The 20,362-nt window shown below is 49.2% G+C and overlaps 1 long non-coding RNA gene across 1 annotated transcript; it reads right to left on the reverse strand.

Annotated features, from left to right (window-relative positions):
• Nucleotides 1–986: 986 nt before the first annotated feature.
• LOC141370835 (uncharacterized) lies at nt 987–9,956 on the reverse strand. Its single transcript, XR_012375266.1, has 3 exons — nt 9,510–9,956; nt 8,644–8,839; nt 987–1,224 (listed from the first exon to the last, which is right to left on the reverse strand). It is a non-coding gene; the product is annotated as an uncharacterized lncRNA (long non-coding RNA).
• Between the last annotated feature and the right edge of the window lie 10,406 nt (nt 9,957–20,362).

The raw sequence follows: 20,362 nt of genomic DNA on the forward strand, positions 1-20,362 counted from the left end.
TTGGACACCATCATAGCACTCCGTTGAGCTCTGACTATGGCCCATTGCCCCTACCAACTCCAAACTGTGAGCGACTCCCTGGGCAGGCCACAGTCCTGTCCTTGGGAAGCTTAGAGTCAAGTTGGGAAGACAAACGGGCAGTGGGGTCAACACCACCCAGTGCAGGGTGAGGTGTGTGTGATGGGCAAGCACAAAGGTCACTGCAAGGGCTTGTTTGTCTATGTATTACTATAACCACTCAACACATGTTTCCTGAGTGAACCATCATATGAATGAATGAATGAATGAATGAACAGAACACCTCCCATCTTGCCTGTACCAGGAACAAGCCTGACATCCAGCTGGGTTGACCTGCAAAAGAGTGGCCAATCTGAGGACCAGGAAGACTGAGTAACCCTCTCATGGGGCCAGCTGCATTGCAGACAGAGCTCAGGGAGGAGCTCTGGTCAAGGTGAGGCTCCTGGACCTACCAGGGACTTCGGCTACCAGAAGACCCAGTTAACGCTTGGGCTTGGGCAATAAAGACATTTTTTAATTCATACACACACACACACACAAAACAAGAAATCGAGAGGTAGGCAGTTCCCAAGTGTGCTCAGTTCCCCGCAATGTATTGAAGGCCTCTCTTCCATTCTTCCACTCTGTCCCCTCGGCTGCTGGTGCCCCAGTAAAGACATGATATTCATCGTGTCATCAAATGCTCCTCAGCTTTTAGCGGGAAGGGAAAAGCAAACGTCCCCCTATTTCTCATTGGCAAATATGACCACCTGACCTACAGGGAGGCTGGGAAAGGGAGGACCTGGTCACTCTCAAAAGCTACTCTCCCCAGATCTTTGGGGGTGCAAGGGACATGATTAGATTCTGTCAGCACATCTGAGAGCCTCTGGGCATTGCCTCAGTGCCTCCAAGAGCCAATGTGGCCCGTTCAGTGAAGAACACAGGAGCCCAAGCGCCAGGACTGCTGTGTGTCCTTGAGCAGGTCACCTGAGATTTTGACCTCCTCTTCGTTCCAACGGCACAGCTGGACAGCAGAACCAGTGAATCCTTCCCAGTTCATGAAAGTCAAGGCTCCATATTTCTGTTCCCTCCTCTTGGATGAGATGCCCCAGTGGAACTGTGTTAGATGGTTCTGAAATGACAAGCTTGTGAAGAAAATTTTTCTAGGAACATAGCTCATTCATTGGAGGTGGCATTGCTGCATATTCTGGAAATGATGTTAGTTGTCTAAAACACACAAAGAACAACAACACAGTACAAAGATCGTTGTCCTGTGGCTTGAACTGTGTCCCCGAAAAAGATACGTTGAAGTCCTCATCCCCAGTACCTGGGAACATGACCTTATTCGGAGATAGGGTCTTCGCAGATGTGATCAAGTTAAGATGAGGACATACTGAATTGGGGGGGCCCTAATCCGACATGACTGGTGTCCTTATAGGAAGAGGAGAAGACAGGCACCCTCAGGGAGAAGGCCAATTGACAGTGGAGACAGAGATTCAAGTATTGCACCTGCAAGTCAGCAAACACCTGGAGCCACCAGAAGCTGGAAGGAGGAAGGACGGATTCCCCCCAGAGGCTTCAGAGGGAACGTGGCCTTGCTGACACCTTGACTTTGGACTTCCAGCCTCCAGGACTACAGACGGCAGATTTCTATTGTTTTAAGCCACCCAGTTTGTGGCACTTTGTTACAGCAGCCCTCAGAAACTAACACAGATAATAATATTTAAATATCCAGGCCTTAGCAGGACACGGAGGGGTTGTCTGTATCCTTCTCTATATTCCAGGAAACAGGTAGGAGAACAATGCAATGGAATTTGTTTGTCTTTACCCCAGGCCAACGTCACCAGCAACCCTGGTGGTGGAGGAGTTAAGAGCCTGGACTCCAGAGCCTGAATTCAAAACCTGCTCTGCCCTCTACTGGCTGTGTGACCTTAGGCAAGTCACTTAACTTCTCTGTGCCTCAGCCTCCTCTATAGATAAAGGAAATAAAATTGGGTTGTAATGAGGAATAAACGAGTTAACATGTGCAAGAGGTCTAGAACAGTATCTGGCACACAGTGAGTGCTTGCTGAGAACAAAGGTTGTCATGTCCTAGATGTCTTGTCTGTACCCTTGCTTACAGCCCAGCTGCAGTGGGCCACTTAATGGACTGTTTGAAAGCGAAAATGGGTAGACACAAGGCTGGAAAGACCAAGCCAGCATCTGGAGTTATAGCAAGTTCAAGAGTCAAAGCTAGACAAGAAAAGCCAAGAGCAAAGTGTGTACAGAGTCAGGACCGGGATACACAATGTCCTGGAAATGCCAGGGGATGGGCTGGAACTCAGATGTTGGTGGACAAGACAGGTGTCTGCAAGTCCTGGCAAGCAGGACCTGGAGGTGGAAAGATGCGGAGCCCAGCAGCCAGCTCCCTGGCAGAGGGTAAAACAGGGGGCCCTTGACCCCCTGGCAGTTCTTGGTGGAGGTGGAGGGCTTAAGGAAACCCCAAACAAGGGATAGTGAGGGGGCTGCTGGCTACTAGGTGACTGTGCAGGACATGGCACCATCAACCCCCATCAAACTGGGAAGTGGGTAGTGGTTGGGTAGGGAAACTTGTCCAGGGTCACATAGCTATGGGCCAGCAGGGCTGTGAGTGCTTGGCAATGGCTGGCCAGCCCCTCCTGCTGGTGCCATCGGACATGCCATGGGCTACTGGGGCACCCCTGCTGTCCTGCTCCTGTGGTCAGCTAGACAAGGCCCAGGGCCACCCAGCTGCACACTAGTCACAGCCCAGCAGAGAGCTGCCACGGGTCTGAGGAATAGCCAGCTTGCTCCTCTCAGGGCATCTGAAGCTGTACCCAGCCTCACTTTCCTGCCCTGAATGAGCGGGAAAGAGAAGGCAAACGTACCTTTGGCCAAAAGTGTAAATTTGTGAAGTAAAACAAACAACATCTAATTTGTCAAAATACACACAGCCTCGTGGTGGTTACTGTAAGACACACAGGCCCAGAAAAATCCCTAGCAGCCTCTTACAGCGCAAGGAAACAAAAACTCTGTGTAAATACCTTTGGAAACAAATGGCAAAGGATAAAAACAAAATAGAGCACAAAACCGTTCAGAGGCAACGGGGCAGCCAACCCCCTCTAGGGGACTCCGGACCACTAGCTGTCTGTGACATAGTTCTGGGGTTCTTGGCTTTGTCTCCATTCTTGAAAACAACTCATTTATTCACCATCACGACTCTTGGTGATATGCTTTATCTTTAATTCTTCATTTGTCATCTTCAATCTCCTCTGATTCTCCACTATTAAAAAATAAGCATTTCATTCATTTCCCCTAATCCCACCTCCTCCAAATCATGAATTTTAGTTTTTATATTTGTGACACTGACAGCTCTAAATGTAGTGTTGAACACGTATTGCTTTCCCGCCCACTATAGACAATGCTGAGTGTTCCCCATCTCTCCTTTTCTGCTTCCCTCTCTCCCTCCATCCTCTGGGTTCTCCTTTTACAATATCAAAGATTTATAATATTCTGTTTGACAACTGTAATTAAGTTTTCTGTTCTTTGTTAAGTTTTATCTATGTGTCAAAACAAGTAAATGGCATCTGCTTTTTTATAACTCTGTAAGTGCTATCCCTAGCAGACAAGTTGTTTCCTTCTCAATAGGCCTGATGGCTTTCCCTGACCACATGAAGGAGAATGATTTGAACATCAAGGTCAAATGGATTATTTTTCTTATGTGCATTCATGTTGCTCAAGATCACGCCACATTTTTAGTTTGTTCATTTTTAAACTGTCCCCTCTGTAAACAACCTTGTGGTTTTTTTCCTAAATATTCTAATTGCTTTTCTTTTTTCTTGTTGACAAAGAATACCTGCCTTCCAGTTCTCGAGCTTTTCAATCCTGCCATCTGCGTTGTTTATTTGTTCACGGGCACAGCTCCAAAGTTGTCGTTCTTTATTCCCATCTGTACCGCCAGGGCTGGAGGTCTGTGAGCTCTATTTCCCAGGAAGGTTTTGCCAGTAAAAGGCCCTAGAGGCTGGATGGGAGAAAGCATTTCCCTTGCTCTGTTCTGGTGGCGGCGACTGTATGTGACCACAGTCTGTGGATTGGTAGTAGGTGTGGCAATAATGGTGGAGCTGTGGGTTCCATGCTCTGCAGCAGCAGCCAGAGGGCTAGCTCCTAGCTTCCAGATGAGTGGCAGTAGTACTCACAAGCTCTAGATAACGCCACTTTCCATTTCAGGCCTATACCTACTGATCTCTGGGAGTTAGGGACTGAATTATGTCTCCCCAAAATTTATATTTTAAAGCTCCAACATCCAATGTGACTGTATTTGGAGATCGAGTCTTTAAAAGGGTAATTGAGGTTAAATGAGGTCATAAGAATGGAGACCTTATCCAATATGACTGTTGTCCCTATAAGAAGAGGAAGAAACACCAGAAATCTCTCTCTTTCTGCACAAATGCATAAAGAAAAGTCCTTGTGAGGACTCAGTGAGAAGGTGGCTATCTGTAAGCCAGGAAGAGGGTTCTCACCAGAAGCCAAACCTGCCAACACCTTGATCTCGGACTTCCAGCCTCAAGAACTCTGAGAAAATACTGGTTGAGCCACCCAGTCTAGGGGTTTCTTTTATGTAGTCTAAGCAAATTAATACATTGAATAATATCAATTTCCCATTTTTATTCCTCTAACTTTCAATATTTTCTTTTCTCTTTACTTTTTAGTTTTTGAAGTTTCTATTGACATTTCTTCAAGCTCATTAATTCTCTCCTTGGCCATGTGCAGTCTATTGATGAGCCCATCAAAGGCATTCTTCATTTGTTATGGTGTTTTTGATTTCTAGCATTTCTTTTTGATTCCTTCTTAGAGTTCCCATCCTGTTGTTTACATTACCAATCTGTACTTACATGATGTCCACTTGTTCCACTAGAACCTTTGGCATATTAATCATAGTAGTTTTAAATTCCTCGTCTTATAATTCCAAAACCTCTACCCTATCTGAGTCTGGTTTTGATGCTTGCTCAGCCTCTTTACATTCTATTTTTTTTAAAGATTTTATTTATTTATTTGAGAGAGAGAGAGAATGAGAGAGAGAGAGAGAGAGAGAGAGAGAGAGCGAGCACATGAGAGGGGGAAGGGTCAGAGGGAGAAGCAGACTCCTTGCTGAGCAGGGAGCCCGATGCGGGACTCGATCCTGAGACTCCAGGATCATGACCTGAGCCGAAAGCAGTCGCTTAACCAACTGAGCCACCCAGGCGCCCCTACATTCTATTTTTTGTCTTTTAGTATGTCTTGTAATTTTTTGTTGCAAGCTAGACATGATGTATGGGATAAAAGGAACTGAGATGGGTAGGCTTTTACCGGGAGATTTTATGTTTATCTGGCTAGGAGTTAGGTTGTGTTTATTGCTTGCTGTAGCTATAGGGGTCAGAGGCTAAAATGTCTTTTGGTGTCCTTGTTTTTGTCTCTCTTGTAGATTTTGGGTCTCCCTGGAGACTTCTTAAATAAAGTCTGAGATGTGCAATTCCTTCAACTGTATTCCTTGGTTATTATCCAGGAGCCCTGCTGATGTGGTGGTAAGGTGTAGAGGAGGGAAAGCATCCCATAGTCCTATGGTCAAGTTGCAGTGTTTTAGTAAGCCTATGCCCCTTGGCTGTGATCTTCTCAAGCCTCTCAGTACCCCCCACTCCCCCCCCTTAGGTGAAACAGAAAGGCTGAAGGGACTGGAATTGGGTATTTCCCTCATCCCATATTGGTTAGGCTCTGGTAGAACCCCAGTTGGTTAGGCTCTAGCAAAATGGTTTCTCTTGAGGGCAGGCCTTGTTAAGAACAGAATGCTCTGGAAATGTCTCAGAACGGTTACTTTCCCAATTGTCCTGCTGGAAGCATAAGGGAATTTTTCTCTGATCGTCACTGTGAGAACTTATAAAGAATCTTGGAGGTAAAACTCATAAAAGCGTGGGAGCCTCCTTAAGACCAGGACTCCTGAAATTTTTAACTCTCAAATCCATCCACACGGAGTCTCCAGCAATTCATCAGTGACAGTTTAGGTTTTTCTAGCTGGGTACTGGTTCCGTGGGGGTTTTCATTCCCGACCTTCTGCTCCAATATACTGTGATTCCCTGTATATGCCCGTCTGTCTCTCCAGTATTTGGGGGCAGTGGTTTGCCTGTGACCTCAATACCCCTACAGATCTAAGAAGAATTGTTGATTTTCCAGTTTACCTTTCTCCTTGTTGTGAAGATGGAAGTGATGACTTCCAAGCTCCTTATGTGCCAGACCGGAAACCCTAAGTTGCTTTCAATACTGTTTAGAGCAATTCCCTGATTACAAACCCCCCTCTGTTGGAAATAGCTAGAGGATTTTTTGTTTTCCTGACTGGACACTGACCCACATGCTATCCTACTGCACTGACTCTCCCTGCCTGGAGACACCCATATCAGAGCCTCCTGGGATCAGGCTCAAATCCAGACCCCATGTTCTCAAGGCCTGCTATATCCTTGTTGCCTGGGGACTTCCCTTCCCCGGGCTTTGGGGGTAGAGCTCTTGGATACTGTGTCTTCCACCTTGGTTTCTCTCTTTGTTTTGTTGGAGTACTTCCTCAAGAAACTCTGTAAGAAAATGCAGATTTTGACTTCTTAGTCACCTGAAAAATTTGTTTGTTAGTCCAAGTATTTTAAAAAATTGTTTCACTGGATATAGAATTTAATGTTCAAAATACTTTCCCTCAAACCTTTGAAGGCCTTGCTCCATTGTCTTCTAGAACCCTCTCCCTGAGGAGATCTGATTTTTAATTCTTTACAAGAAGTCCATCTTAAATTTTTTTTTCCTCCCTGGATGCTTTGAGCATCTTTTTAGTCTTAGTATTCTCAAATTTCGTAGTAGAGACTGTGTCTGAATGTGGACATTTTATTATTGATACAGAATTGCACCTGATAGACCTTTTTAGTCTGAAGACTTCCACCCCTTGCCTTTGGGAAAGTATCTCCTATTACATCTGAGATTATTTCCTTTTTCTCAGTGTCCTCTGCTTGCTCCGAACTCCAACTGTCACAGTCAAATGCTGGCCATCCTGGACTGATTTGCTACTCCTTTTTTTCTCCCTCTCCTTCATGTTTTCAGTTCCTTTATTATTTTTGTCCTATAATCTGGGAAGCGTCTCAATTTTATTGAAAGTTTTATTTAAAGAATCATATTCTTTTAATTTCTAAGATTTCTTCTTTATTAGGTAATTATTTTTTTTCACAGCATCCAGGTTTTGTTTTACAGATTCAATAACTTCTCATATCTCTCTGAGGATATTAGAATTTTTAGGAATTATCTTCTGATCCCTGAGTTATTTATTTTTCCTATGGGGTTGGTTGTTTTGCTTGCTAATGTTCATATTTCCCTTTCACGCTGCTGGTCTTCTTATGTGTCTGGTGATCCTTGATCTTTCTTTTATATTTGAGTGTGAAGCTCCAGGCTGATTGTTCTGGGTGCTTGGTGCGTGGGTCCCCTGGGGTTGTAGCTGGTCTGTACCCCATGAGGCCTCTCCCTTGCCTGCGGCAAGCGACAGGGAGCTTTGTATAAGTAGATAGGGCTTGTTGACTGGGAGGAGCAGTTGGGCAGATGGCTAGTATGTGCTTAACGACTGAGCCACCCAGGTGCCCCGGCCTAGTATGTGCTAAATGAGGAAGGCCTTATTCTAGACCAGTGGTTCTCCATCCTGGCTGGACCTGGTAAATTTTTTAAAAATCCTAATGCCCAGACTGCATGTAGAATCCATTAAATCAGAATCTCAGGGGTGTGTGTGTGTGTAGGGGCGGCAGGGGTGGGGGATGAGGCCCAGGCAGCAGCATTTCAAAAAGTTTCCCAGGATTCCAATAGACAACTAAGGTTGAGAAACCGTACTCTGATCAGTGACTCTCAACACAGTCTCCTGGACGGTTGTTAAAACAGGAATGGATGGACTCCAATGGAAAGAGTTTCCTATTCAGAAGTTCTGGGATGGGCCTGAGAATTTACATTTCTAGTTAGTTCCCAAGTGATGCTGCTGCTGGTGGAGGAACATATTTTGAGAAGCACAGCTTTAGACCTAATCAGCCCACACTGGAAATCTAGTTCTTGGGAAGTTTGTTCAATTTATCTAAAAAGGAGCCTGAGGTCATAATTGCTCTGTGCTTTGAGGGGGCGGGGAGGCTCACTGACTTAGCAGCTTCATAAACAGATTTCCAATTAGTCGTGCCCTTTCCAGCACCTCTCTCCACCACCCTCCCAAGCCTGCCAGCTCACAGTCTGTGCCCCTCTGGGGTTCAGGGAGGGATGGGGCCCACCCGCCCCCAGCCTCCATCTGACAATGTTCTGCGCTGAGGGCTTTGCCTTTCTTCCTCCTCCGTCCATACCTATCCGTTGGCTTACCAGTACCGAGAATCATATGTTCAAATCTTTTGACTGCTAATGACCCTGCGTCCAGGCCAGCCTGCACGGAAGCCCGCTCATCCTCTACCGCTGATCCCCCTTTGCATCCTGGACACTATCCCGCTTCCCCAGACAAGGCTGCTTTCCAGCTTGCAGGCATGGCTGTAGCTAGAGCATATATGCAGCTGGCCTCCCATGTCCAGGGCCCGCGCTTCCCGGACAGGGTCTAAGGCAATGTCTTTGAGCACTGTGAAATAGCAGTACCATTTTCTCCCTTTAGAAATGAGGACCGTGAGATGCGGAGAGGCCACACAGCTGGTAGCTCCGGACTCCCAAGCAGGCCTGTGACACCTGTGCTCTTAGAAGGATGCTCCTCCCACAGGAAGCGGCCCCAGGACGCAGGTGGTGCCCCAGCTGGCCCAAGCGGGAACTGCGACTTGGCCACCGAGACCCCTTCTCCCTGTTCACAAAAAGGTACTTGTTTTAAAAAGGTGTACATAAAAAAAAAAAAGAACATCTCTTTTGGAAATTAAAGTGCATGGAAGTTCGTTTTATTCTGAGAGCTTGCCCGTAGCTCTTGCGAGAAACGAAAGGGAATTTAAATTAGTTTAGCCTTGAGAAGATCTCAGTAGCTTTTAGGCTATGCATAATTGTCTGGGCACCTCACAAATCTAGGTTAGAAATCTCTGGCTGAAGCTGAAAAAAAGACAATTCCCTGTCTTCCCTTTTCCCGTCTTCCACCTGAGTTTCCTCAGGCTCCTTGCCGGGAGAGCAGACTTCAGTCAGCTAGGGGGGCTAGTTCCTGTCCCTTCCTCTGGACAAGGGAGGCCATTGGCTTTCCTGCCCATCTCTATAGAGAGCTACAGTGCTGTTTTCCATCCCAACCCTCAACCAAGGAATGCAGAATCTGAAGACACTCATTGCCTCGCACCGCCCACATAGTGCCAGTTTGGGGCTACATCCACAGTTTTCACAGCTGAGTCCAGGTAAAGTTGTGGTTTCAAGGAGAATGTTCCAAAGTCTGCAGTTACGACCAAATGCCACATAGGGACAGGAACACCCAGCACAGTCCCAACTCCCAAGGGCCCCCGGTGTTCCATGCCCACCCACCCAAGGTTGGCCAGTCTCACCCATTCTCCTCGTGGGGAGGCCTCCCAGCTTCTCCAGCTGCGGGAGCCAAGATCACACAGCCTCCCTGTGTGCTTCATCAGCCATCTGAGCCCTTAATCCTCTTTGCTGAGCTCATAATCAGCCTCTGGAAGAAACTGCCATGTCGCACACAAACCCCCCCATGAATGAAGAGGGCACGTGGGGAGAAGGGTGCTGTATGCACAGTGATGGCATTTCCATAACCCACGGGGCGGGCGAGCACAGGGGCGCACACGTGTGCCCACGCCACACTCAGGCATGCCCAGATTGGAGGGAGGGCCGTGGGGTGTGCCCTGGCTGTCCACATCTGCCCAGCACCTGAGAGGTGCCAACGCTGAAGAGCATCCTGCTCCCCAGGGCGCCTGGGGCACGCGCACAGAACCTCATCGAAGAATGCCCTAGAACCCGCTGACTCCCTTAGCGTACCTGGAGGTGGGACAGGCAGCCTCGTAATCAGAGAATGAAAGAGAGAAATGGGCGGGGGGGGGGGACGGCGGCGCACAGGGTAGGGCACAAGCAGAGCAAAGAAAACGTGGAGTGAAGTGTTTGACATTTCATACTACTCAATACGCAGGGAGGCAAGAACAGCTTGAGCCAAACAGCCGCTCAGGGACAGAATAGCAGTCACTTAAATATTTAAAGCAGACGCTCTGTAAGCGGCTGGGAGGCGGGTCTTTGTTAATATTTAACTCCGGCTGGGCAGTCGCTGGGAAAACAACTGTTTACAAGAGAGATGAACAAACATCCCAGATTGCTCAAAGCTGCTGGGAGACTTTAGGGGACAAGCAGCTGCTGGTGTTTCTAGATCATAGCAACTCTAGATGTTGGGCCCGCTCCACCTTGAGGCCACAGGGGCGGGGAGGCGCATGACCATCCCTGGGGTGCGGTAAAAACCGTAAACACGCATCATGGGGTTGGCTGCCAGGCTCCAGAATCGTGGTTTGCAGGAAACCCAGCCCTGCAGCTGGGCCTGGGAGGTGGCTCCAGGCTAGCTGGCCAGCCCCTCGCTTGGGCAGCTGCAGCCCGGAGCCCCTGGCTAGGTTGTATCTCTCTGGCCCCAGGCACTGTCCCAGAAGGCCGCCTCGCGGACACCACGTGACAGCCAGGGGCAGGTGCTCACGAGTGGAGAGGCTCTCACTTGTGGAAAGAATCACAGGCTTGCCTAAGAGTCCCCCCCAGCTCACACTTGAGCCTTCAGGGACACCAGGTCAGGCTGTTCCCCAGAGATGACAGCCAGCCTATTATTAGGAACTGTAGGGCGGGAGTCTTTTTCATGCGCCAGGCCTCCGTGAACCGGACTAGCTTCGCCTGGTCTGGATAAATCAGGCCAGGAGGGAAGGAGAGTCCTCTTACCTCAAACCTCATTCCCACTGGGCCTATTTTCCCACTGCTTCATCATTCCCAACACCCTCCATGGAGCCTCATGGAGCTCCGGTACATGAGTCACTCTTGGGTTCGATTGGATGTGAGATTCCAGTTCAGGACCAAGGAATGCTGCCATCTTGAATTCTGATGTTGGTCTCCAATGCGTTATGGTGGACACCATGTCTAACTGAAAGAAGCACTCTCCCTGTTTCATCATCCAGGGCATTGACTGTGAAGTTGCCCAACCGTAAACCCACAAGCCTGGGCACCTCTCGGCATGTCACTACCCTCCTGCCCAAACCACAGTTGGCCTTGACCCGTGGACAACTCTCCAAACGGTTGTTTACACACCTGGCCATTTATTATAAAGAGTGAAATGCAGACCAGTGTCTCACTCTGGCAAATCTGTTACCAGAACTGGGGCCCCACCCATTAATCCTTGTGAAAATAACTTTCAGTTTACTAGAGCAAATGTCCAGGTAGATACCTGGCCGTGGATTTCACGGCAAAAATACATTTTTATACTCGGAGAACAAGGGGCACAAGGCTGTCTGAGATATTGAAAGAATCTTTTCGGTGTCCACAGCCTACTTCCAAAAATTCGAAATCTGTTGGAACACTGGAAGGGGATAAAACGAATCAAAACAACACTGACATGGTCAATAACTATTCTCTCTCAGCAAAAGAGAGGCCTACAGGGTCTAGAAACATCTAGGGTCGCTGAATGGTCACTTGATCATTCTTGTGGATGATTTTTATTTTATGGTGGTCCAGCACCAGGATGGCCTTCTCACTTTTGAGGAATCAGCCATTTTGGTGGAGGGCAAGACACTGCTTCTTTCTGCAGAAACCTAAAAGGCCAGAAATGTGCCCTCCCCGCCCCCCCATCCCCTGGAAGGGGAGCCAGACCCAGCAGATGCCCCAGCAGGTGCACTTGGCCACAGGGAGCAGCAGTGTGCTTGGCACCAATCACACATCCTGGAGAGGGACTTGGACAAACGGTGTGGTCACCCAGCACCTCTGGGTTCCTGACCATTTTCCCAAAGCGATTTTCCAGCCCCTCGGTCTTCTTTTAATAAATGCATCTCCCGATGACTACCCAGAGTTGTGGGGCAGCCAGGAGCCCTTATCAGTACGGCCACGGTTCAGCCCTACATTGCTGTTGGAAGAGGACCCCTCGTGTCCTGGCAGCCTCTTTACTCAAAACCACCAGGGGCCTCCTTGGTATAATGCTCACCTTCTCATTTCTTTGCCGGTGGGAGACACAATGTGCCCTGCACCTCCTCCCACCCCCTCCCTCCTAGGCCTTCTGATGGACCCACTTGTTACAAAAACAGCACAAATTCTGATTGATCAGAATTTGACAGCATGCTCATGCCAGCTGGGTAGCATTCCTGTCTGTCGGTCACAGGGGACTAGAAAGGGGATGCCAAGCCTGGAAGGACTATAGTGAACTTCTCTTTTAGCCACTATATGCAAAGGCCTTTTCCGAAGGCTGAGTCGGGGCCAGAGTGCCAGGCTGCATGGCTCCCACAGCAAATAGTCCTCTTGCTTTGTTGAGTGACTAAGGATACACATGGTTACACAGGGCGACTTTGTCCCAGCCAAGCGTGAGGTCACCATTGGCTGAGATGAAGCCCCCCCCCATCCCCAGGTGGAATCAAGGTTTAAAATAAAAACCAAGTTCAGGTGTTGAAAAATAGCAAAAGTGGAAATTCATAGGCTCCTGAGTTTGGGAGTGAGATTTATCTGGCTGGGGTTGGGAGGAGTCATCCACTGGGGCTCCCAGAATGGAAAACATCCTTGTCATTTTCCTAGGTCAACGGAGGTCTCTCCCGTTTTGATTCCCGTCATTCATTCGCACTCGCCGGGAGCACGCGAAGCACCTACTGTGCGCAAGCCCAGCTGTGAGCCACCAGACAGCGGGGAGGAGTGGGTACGGGCCTGGTGACAGGTGTGGGAGGGGGCGTGGCCAGATGGCCTCCCGCGCAGCCGCTGTTTGAGCTCCAGGCTGCCAGGCCCTGCAGGGGGGAAGGGGAACCCCAGACAGAGGTAAAGGTGTTTGTGGGGACTGAGTTTGAAAGGGCTGCTGGGTGTGCTGGGACAAATGGGAGCCACTTCCATCCCGCATGAGCCACCCCGAGGCCTCTTGAGGCTGCGCTGGAGATGATTCTGTCCCTCCCATCTGCCGGCTGCTCTCGGCCTGGCGAGCAGGTAGGTGCCACTCTCTGGACTGGGCTGGGGGTTACTGCCCCTCCACACTGCTTCTAACCTTTTATGCCCTCCACATCCTAGGATGATCAATGTGTGTCCTTTTATTTGCATGTATCTGTGCATAACGGTATTTTTTTTTTATCGGTTATCTTTCTTAGATTATTTTTTTTTAAAGATTTTCTTTATTTGAGAGAGAGAGCAAGAGAGAGAGCGGGCGAGCATGAGCAGGGGGGAGGGGCAGAGGTTGAGGGAGAAGCAGGCTCCCCCATGAGTGGGGAGACCGATGCGGGGCTCAATCCCAGGCTGGGATCATGACCTGAGCCGAAGGCAGACGCTTAACCGACAGAGCCACCCAGGCGCCCTTTTCATTAGATTTTTTAATTTTATTTTTTTTTATTGTGGTAAAATACACCTAACATAAAATTTACCAGTTTAACCATTTTTAAGTATACAGTTCAGGGGCATTAAGTACATTTATGTTGATGTGCCACCATCACCACCATCCGTCTCCAGAACTTTCTCATCTTCCCAAACCGAACCTCTGTCCCCATTAGACACCAACTCCCCATTCCCTCCTCCCTCAGTCCCTGGCCACCAGCCCCCTACTTTCTGTCTCTGTGAGTCCTGATTACTCGAGCACCTCCTGTAAGTGGGATCACACAGTATGTGTCCTTTCATGACTGGCTTAGGTCACTCAGCCTAATGTCCCCGAGGCTCATCCGTGTTGTAGCAAGTGTCAGAATCTCCCTCCTTGTTCAGGCTGAATCATACGCCATTGTATGGCTACCCCACGTTTTGGTCATCCGCTCATCTGTTGACACAAAACATTGTTTTGAATTTTTAGTTTACATAAGAAAAGTTACTCTGTTGGCCTTGTTTGGTTTCTTTCACTCAGTACCTTGTCCTTTAGATTAATTCTGGTTCTGTGTGCACATCTAGGCTTTTGCTTCTAATGGCCTAGAGTCCCAGGTGCACCTCCATGGTTGACTCACCCCTTCCCCTGAGACAGATGCCAACGGATGCCGGCCCCTCCCCACCGCAAACAATCCTGCCAAAAACATCTGTGTACGAGTCCCATCTATCATTATCCTTTTTTCTGTGTTTATATTTTTCTCTCTGCTTCTTTTTATGACTTCTTGTTTCTGCTGTATATTATTAATACCCTCCCTTGGCTGAGAATATGTATTACACTTATTTAAAATTGTGGATCTGCCTGAAAATTCTGCTCCATTGGGTGATGGCAGTCGGGGCACAGTCTTCATGCGACAGATCCTGTGCTTCTTGGACTTCATTTTGCCTTTGGCCTCTGGGCTCCTGTTCTTTTGGGGACAGGTAATGGGGAGGAGTTGCCACCCAGGCCCTGATCTGGGTGTTTGTGTCCCTCCCAGAGTGGTTGGCGGGAGGGAGGGATGCGCCCTGAGACCATAAAATTACTACCAACCACCCTTAATTGTTGTTGCTCCTCCGGAATTTTCTTTGACTCCTAGATGTCAGTGGCCCCTGGAGGAGGTGGGCTTTTCAGGTGCCAGCAGCAGAGCAGGAGGTGAGGAGGTATCTGAGGAAGGCTGATCAGACAGCACCCGCTTTCATCAGCTCCTCACGCGGCAGCACTGGGGCCAGTCCTGACCGGACCCTCCCCAGTACAAAGCTACTGGGCTGGGCTGCTGGTCTCACAGGTCTCTATCTCAGAGGGGCGGACCCCGTCCCCCCAAGGCAAAGTGGGGCAGGGACAGAACTAGAACTTCTGGGCTCTCCCCCAGCCCCCTCCCTGCTGCCCTCTGCCCTAGTGGCTGTGCCTGCCCCCTCAGCACCCCCATCACCACCCCCTCCCCACAGTTCCCATCAGCCTCAGGTCTCCTCAGGACTTCTCAGGTTTGTGTTCCCTCCTTCTCCTGAGGTGTCTCCAAGGCTGATGCTGGTTGGGGGGCAAGGGTAGCACCTGTTTGGTCTGCATCTTGTCTGGACCCAGAAGCCTGTTGTCCAGGCTTGTGCCAGAAGTCTGGCGGGATTCCAAGCTGTGGCAAAGGCACATTAAGGTGGTTGGATGAATAAAATGAAGCAGCGGATGGAGCCCTGTTTGAGCTCGCACTCAGCACTTCTTTGAGGGCCTCCCATCAACCTCCTCCTTCCCCGACTCCTGGCTCTGCCCCTCTCCCAAGAACGCATTTCCCCCCATCAGTCCTGACTCACCTGGCCGGACAGGGGGTGACAGGGTCTGGGTAGAGTCACCTAACGTGAATCAAGTAAAGGTAGACCACATTCCACAATCGATAGTGGAAAAAAGGCTTGACGGGAACCTTCTTTATTTTATTTTATTTTTAAGATTTTATTTGTTTGAGAGAGAGAGAGAGCATGAGCAGGGGAAAGGGGCAGAGGGAGAGGAAGAAGCAAACTCCCTGCTGAGCAGGGACCTTGACGTGGGGCTCGATCCCAGGACCCCAAGATCATGACCTGAGCCGAAGGCAGACGCTTAACCAACTGAGCCGCCCAGGTGCCCCTGGAACCTTCTTTAAATAGGAAACAATTGTGACCATTTCTAAAGATTCATAAGTGAAAATTTCATTTTGTCCTACATTTTTAAAAATTACCTGATAGGCAACTATGAGCTACTTCTTAAAATGAAAGATGAAGGCATCTATTGTTAATTTTTTTGGCATAATTTTGCGAGCTTGTATAATATTAATAGCAAATACTTCAGTGGTATTTACTACGCGCCAGGCACTGTTCTAAACTATGGAGGTAGGTAGATAGATGAGAGATGAATAGATAGATCAATCAATCTACAGTATGTGTACATATGTATATACACGTATGTATATTATGTATATATATTCATTTAATGCAAAGAATAATCATAGGAGACAAATTCATTTAATGCAAAGAATAATCATAGGAGACAAATACCATTGCTGTCCCCATTTTACAGATAAGAACACTGAGGTGCAGAGAGGCTAAGTGACTTGCCAGCACGCGCAGCCCATGGTAGGAGGACGCAGTCCCAGCATGTCCCCACCTGGACTCAGTTGCGCCCTTCACTTCCGGTTTGATTTCTGCAACAGGGTCATGAAGAGTGTCGGCCTTGCCAAACCTCACAGGTCTCACCAGGTCCCCCTCACGCCTCTTTTGAACACGGTGTCCTTGAAATTGTTCCCTTCGGAAGCGCTTGCGGAGCTGTCATTTTGTCCATCCTCTCCTCATTGATGGTGGCCGGCCTGCCTCTCGGACTTCGGTCTGAACGGTTTTGTGTGTGACTCGAGAGCCCCGCAGACTTCGCACATCTGCTGTTTGGGGGGGGTCCACCCTGAGCTGCGCTGTACTCTCCCACACCTGATACCCCGGAATCGTCCAGAGCCGGAGCCACCCCAGGTGCCGGTGGCTGGGCAGGGTGAGGGTGGGAGGGGTGCTGTTCACTCACTTGCAGAGGGAGCCCGCTTTGCGTCTGCTCCATCTGGGCCCTGGGGACGCAGGGGTGGACAGAACAGACACAACGCCCTGCTTTCATGGAGCGGACATTCTGTGACACTCGAACGGGGCAGGCAGGCAGAAACAGGACACTCAAGTGAAATACACACATATACATGATCAGGGAGAAACGAAGCAGGAAGAGAGGTTAGGACGTGCCCCCCGGGGAAGCTGCAATTTAAATAGGGTCGGTGGGCGGGTGGGTGGTGGGTAGGGGCTCCCTAAGATTGTGAAGGGATCCCTGAGAGGGACGGCAAGGCAGTGAGGCGGGGGACAGCCAGGAGGCCATCGAGGCTGGCGGGGAGGGTGCCCAAGGCCGGCAGAGCAGGGGAGGTGATGTCACCGGGGGAGCAGGGCCAGGTCATGTCGGCTCGCATGATTGGAGGGACTTTGGCTCTGTCTCTGCATGAGCCAGGGAGTCGTAGGGGACTTGGAACGGCAGTGGGACAGGTCGGCCTCCGTGTGAAAGGGCAGGATGAGGCTGGCGCAGAACCATGCGTTAGCAGGGATGGCAGCGCCCCCCTGGCCCCGCGCCACTGGCAGCATGCAGGCAGGTGAGAGCCCGACTGCCTTCTAGAGAGAATGGAGAAGCGAACCGAAGATGGCAGGTGTACACAACTCCTTGAGGAATTTTCTGGAAAAGGGAGGAAGATAGTAGTAACCGAAGGGAAGTGAGTCAAGGGAGGATTTTGGTGTTGTTGTTTTGACATTGGTCTTTAAGACGTGGGAAAAAGAGAAATAGCCATGTGTTTCCAGCTGGTGAACATGATCCAGGAGGGAGTTCAAAATCGCTGGGGCTGGAGAGGGAGGCCTACTGGAGGGGTGTCCTCCAGCAGCCAAGAAGAAGTGGGGTCTCGGGCCAAAAAGAGGTGTTGGTCTCCACCCCCAGGGTGGACAGAAAAAGAGGCAGAGCCTATGGGCCCCGACTTGGGAGTGGAGGGTTCAGACCCAGCACCGGGGTCCCTCAGCTCTCGTCCAGCCCAGTCCTCTCTGCTGTGCTACGGACCCTTCCTGGAGCCACCTATGACTGGGCAGCAAGGTACTACCTGGGGGCTCACAGCAAACCTCTGCTTTGCTGAACCGAAGGTGACGTGGCAGGTGGTGCCCACGTTGGGGGTCCCCCCTGCAGGGAGACAGGGATCTGGCGACCGCCCAGCGTGGCAGAGGTGGCAGAAGGGGTGGTGGGTCCTGTCACGGTGGCGCTGTGGCCTTGCATAACTCCAGCAGGTGTGACAGTGTCTTTAATGGTAGGCAGGAGCCCAGGTCCACCTGTCACCAGCTGGTCCAGTCCCTGGATCCCAAAGGCATCGTCTTCTGCTCTTCTTCCCTGCTCTGGATGCTCACTGGGATCCATTGCTCCATGCCTTTCTAAAAGGTGCTACCTGTGGATGTCCTTCTTGCAAATCTGCAAGGACCGGGGTTGGGATGAAAATCTGCAGGCTTGCTTTCTTGCCAGCCCCTAGTTGCCCCCTCGGATATTCTAGCGGGGGAGCATTCTCATCCCATTCTGGAGTTATCCCCTGGGCTTCCCTTTCATGCTGGCCCTACCTGCATCCCCAAGACAGCACCGCACCCCTCGGACTGTAGCCCCATTCCCACCCACCAGATGAGCCCCACTCGGGAGGGGGACTTCTGAGGGGCTGCCTTCAGTGACACTCAAATGAGAGAGGGTTTCCTTTCCATTGTTCCTGTCTTCCCATGTAGTGTTTTCTTTGCATTTACATGATGTTTTCTCTAATTTTGGCTTCAGCGTTAGTGGATCACTTCCGTTCCTATTTCAGCTTTTTAAAGAGAAGCTTAGACTCGAATACAAATGAGGAATGTAGCTAAAAATGGGAGATATGAAGAGTAACTTTTTTTTAAAGTCAGTGCAAATATTTTTGGAATTTAATTTTCCTTAGGAAAAAAAAAAAAAGAACGACTTGCCGACAGAGAGTCTGCATCCTGTGTTTGAGCACCTGTGGTTTTATTTGTAAACCTAACATGGTGATAGATGACTCCACACACCCGCACTTCCCTCCCAGCAAAATGAGAACAATGGCCCCCTCTTCCTCCTGCCAAGCCTTCCCTGCTTCTCCCCCTTCTTCCCGTCCTCTCTTCTCCTCCCTTTCATCTTTGGTGATTGTGGGCAATAAGATGACACCTTAGAGGAAACAAAACACTCAGAGGGTGACAGTCTATAAAGCAAGAGCCACTGCCACTTAATTACAAAGCAGATTTCAGCATAAGCATTCCGAAAGTGATGCACACAGGTGGGAAATGGCATCCGCTACAAGCGAGCAGAGAAACAGGGGAGAGAGTGTATGGAAAGGGGACCAGCAAGCTACAGTGGAAATCCATATGTTCAGCCTTTGGGGCATGCTGTTCATGTTGCATTACTCCATAGAAGCTAAAATGGTGACAAAGATATAAATCCTCCTTCTAGGTCATTTGGGCCAACCCGAAGATGGTCCATCCACATGGCCAAAAGTCTTCTCTCCATTCATAACCAGTGTTTTCTGGTTGCCCCAGAAAGGTCTCCCAAAAAGTCTGGGGCTGGGGTGAAGGCATCCAGTCGCTTTTAGGAGGTGGGTCAAGGGTAATAGTGCGTTGAACAGGCTCTCAGCCCAGGATCATTTGATTTTCCTTGGTGGAAATCATAGAATCCCTAAAGGTCAGCCACAGGTTACTGGCTAAAGAAACTATAATATTCAATAAATTTGTGAACTGTGCAGCCATCCAAAGTGAAGACTGGCATAGGAAGCCATTAATAATACATTTGGGAAAAACACAGGCTAAAAAAGCTTATTTTTGGTGATAAAGTCAGGATAAAGGATACCTCTTGGGTGTTTGTGGGGCATATTGACAAGCAAGGGGCCCTGGGAGGCCTCAGGCTTGCTGGGAATGTTCTCTATCTTGATTGGGTGCTGGGTTCATGGGTTTCTACACTTATAAAATCATTAAGCTGCTTAGTTGAGATTAGAGTACATCACTGTGCAAATGTTATACCTCAATAAAAAAAAGTAGCAAACTAAATGTTCTGCAAAAATGGTATGTATAGTATGAATATTTTTTCAGTTTAATGTGGCAGATTGGATTTTCCCAAAATGGCAATAGCAATATTCCTGCATGCTCTTCCAGAACCCCATCTGGAGTTAGAGTCTATCTCCTCTGCCCTTGAACCTGGCAGGTCTTTGTGACTGCTTCCATTAATAGTATGCGCTGGAACAGTAGCTCCTGAGGCCAGGTCAGAAAAGCTATTCTCACCTGGCTCTCTCCATCTCTCAGGATACAAGCCCTTGGAACACAGCCACCATGTTGTGAGGAAGCCCTGGGCACTTGAAGAGGCCGACAGCAACTTCTTGCCAGCACCAACTTCCGACCATGCGAGGGAATGAGCCTTCCTGTGACTTTTCAACCCCCAGCCTTCTAGTCTTCCAGCGGAGGAGGCCCTAGACATTATGGAGCAGATGCGTCATCCCCACTGTGCCTGGTCCAAATTCCTTTCCTGACCCACAGGATCATAAATGGCTCTTTTATGCCACTAAATTTGGGGAGTGGTTTGTTATGTGGCTGTTTTAGTCTGTTCAAGGTATCTATAACAAAAAATCCACAAGCTGGGTGGCTGATAAACAACAGCTATTTCTTACATTTCTGGCGTCTGGGAAGTCCAAGATCAAAGTGCTGGCAGATTCAGTGTCTGGTGAGGATATCCTAGTTGGTTCACAGATGGTGACTTCTCACCCTGTCCTCACACAGTGGAAGGGACGAGGGAGCTCCCTATAGTCTTTTCTGTCAGGACACAACTCCCATT

Source organism: Callorhinus ursinus, unplaced genomic scaffold (genome assembly GCF_003265705.2).
Source record: "Callorhinus ursinus isolate GAN/ISIS: 27379988/994484 unplaced genomic scaffold, GSC_fseal_2.0 scaffold47, whole genome shotgun sequence".
NCBI classification, from domain to species: domain Eukaryota; kingdom Metazoa; phylum Chordata; class Mammalia; order Carnivora; family Otariidae; genus Callorhinus; species Callorhinus ursinus.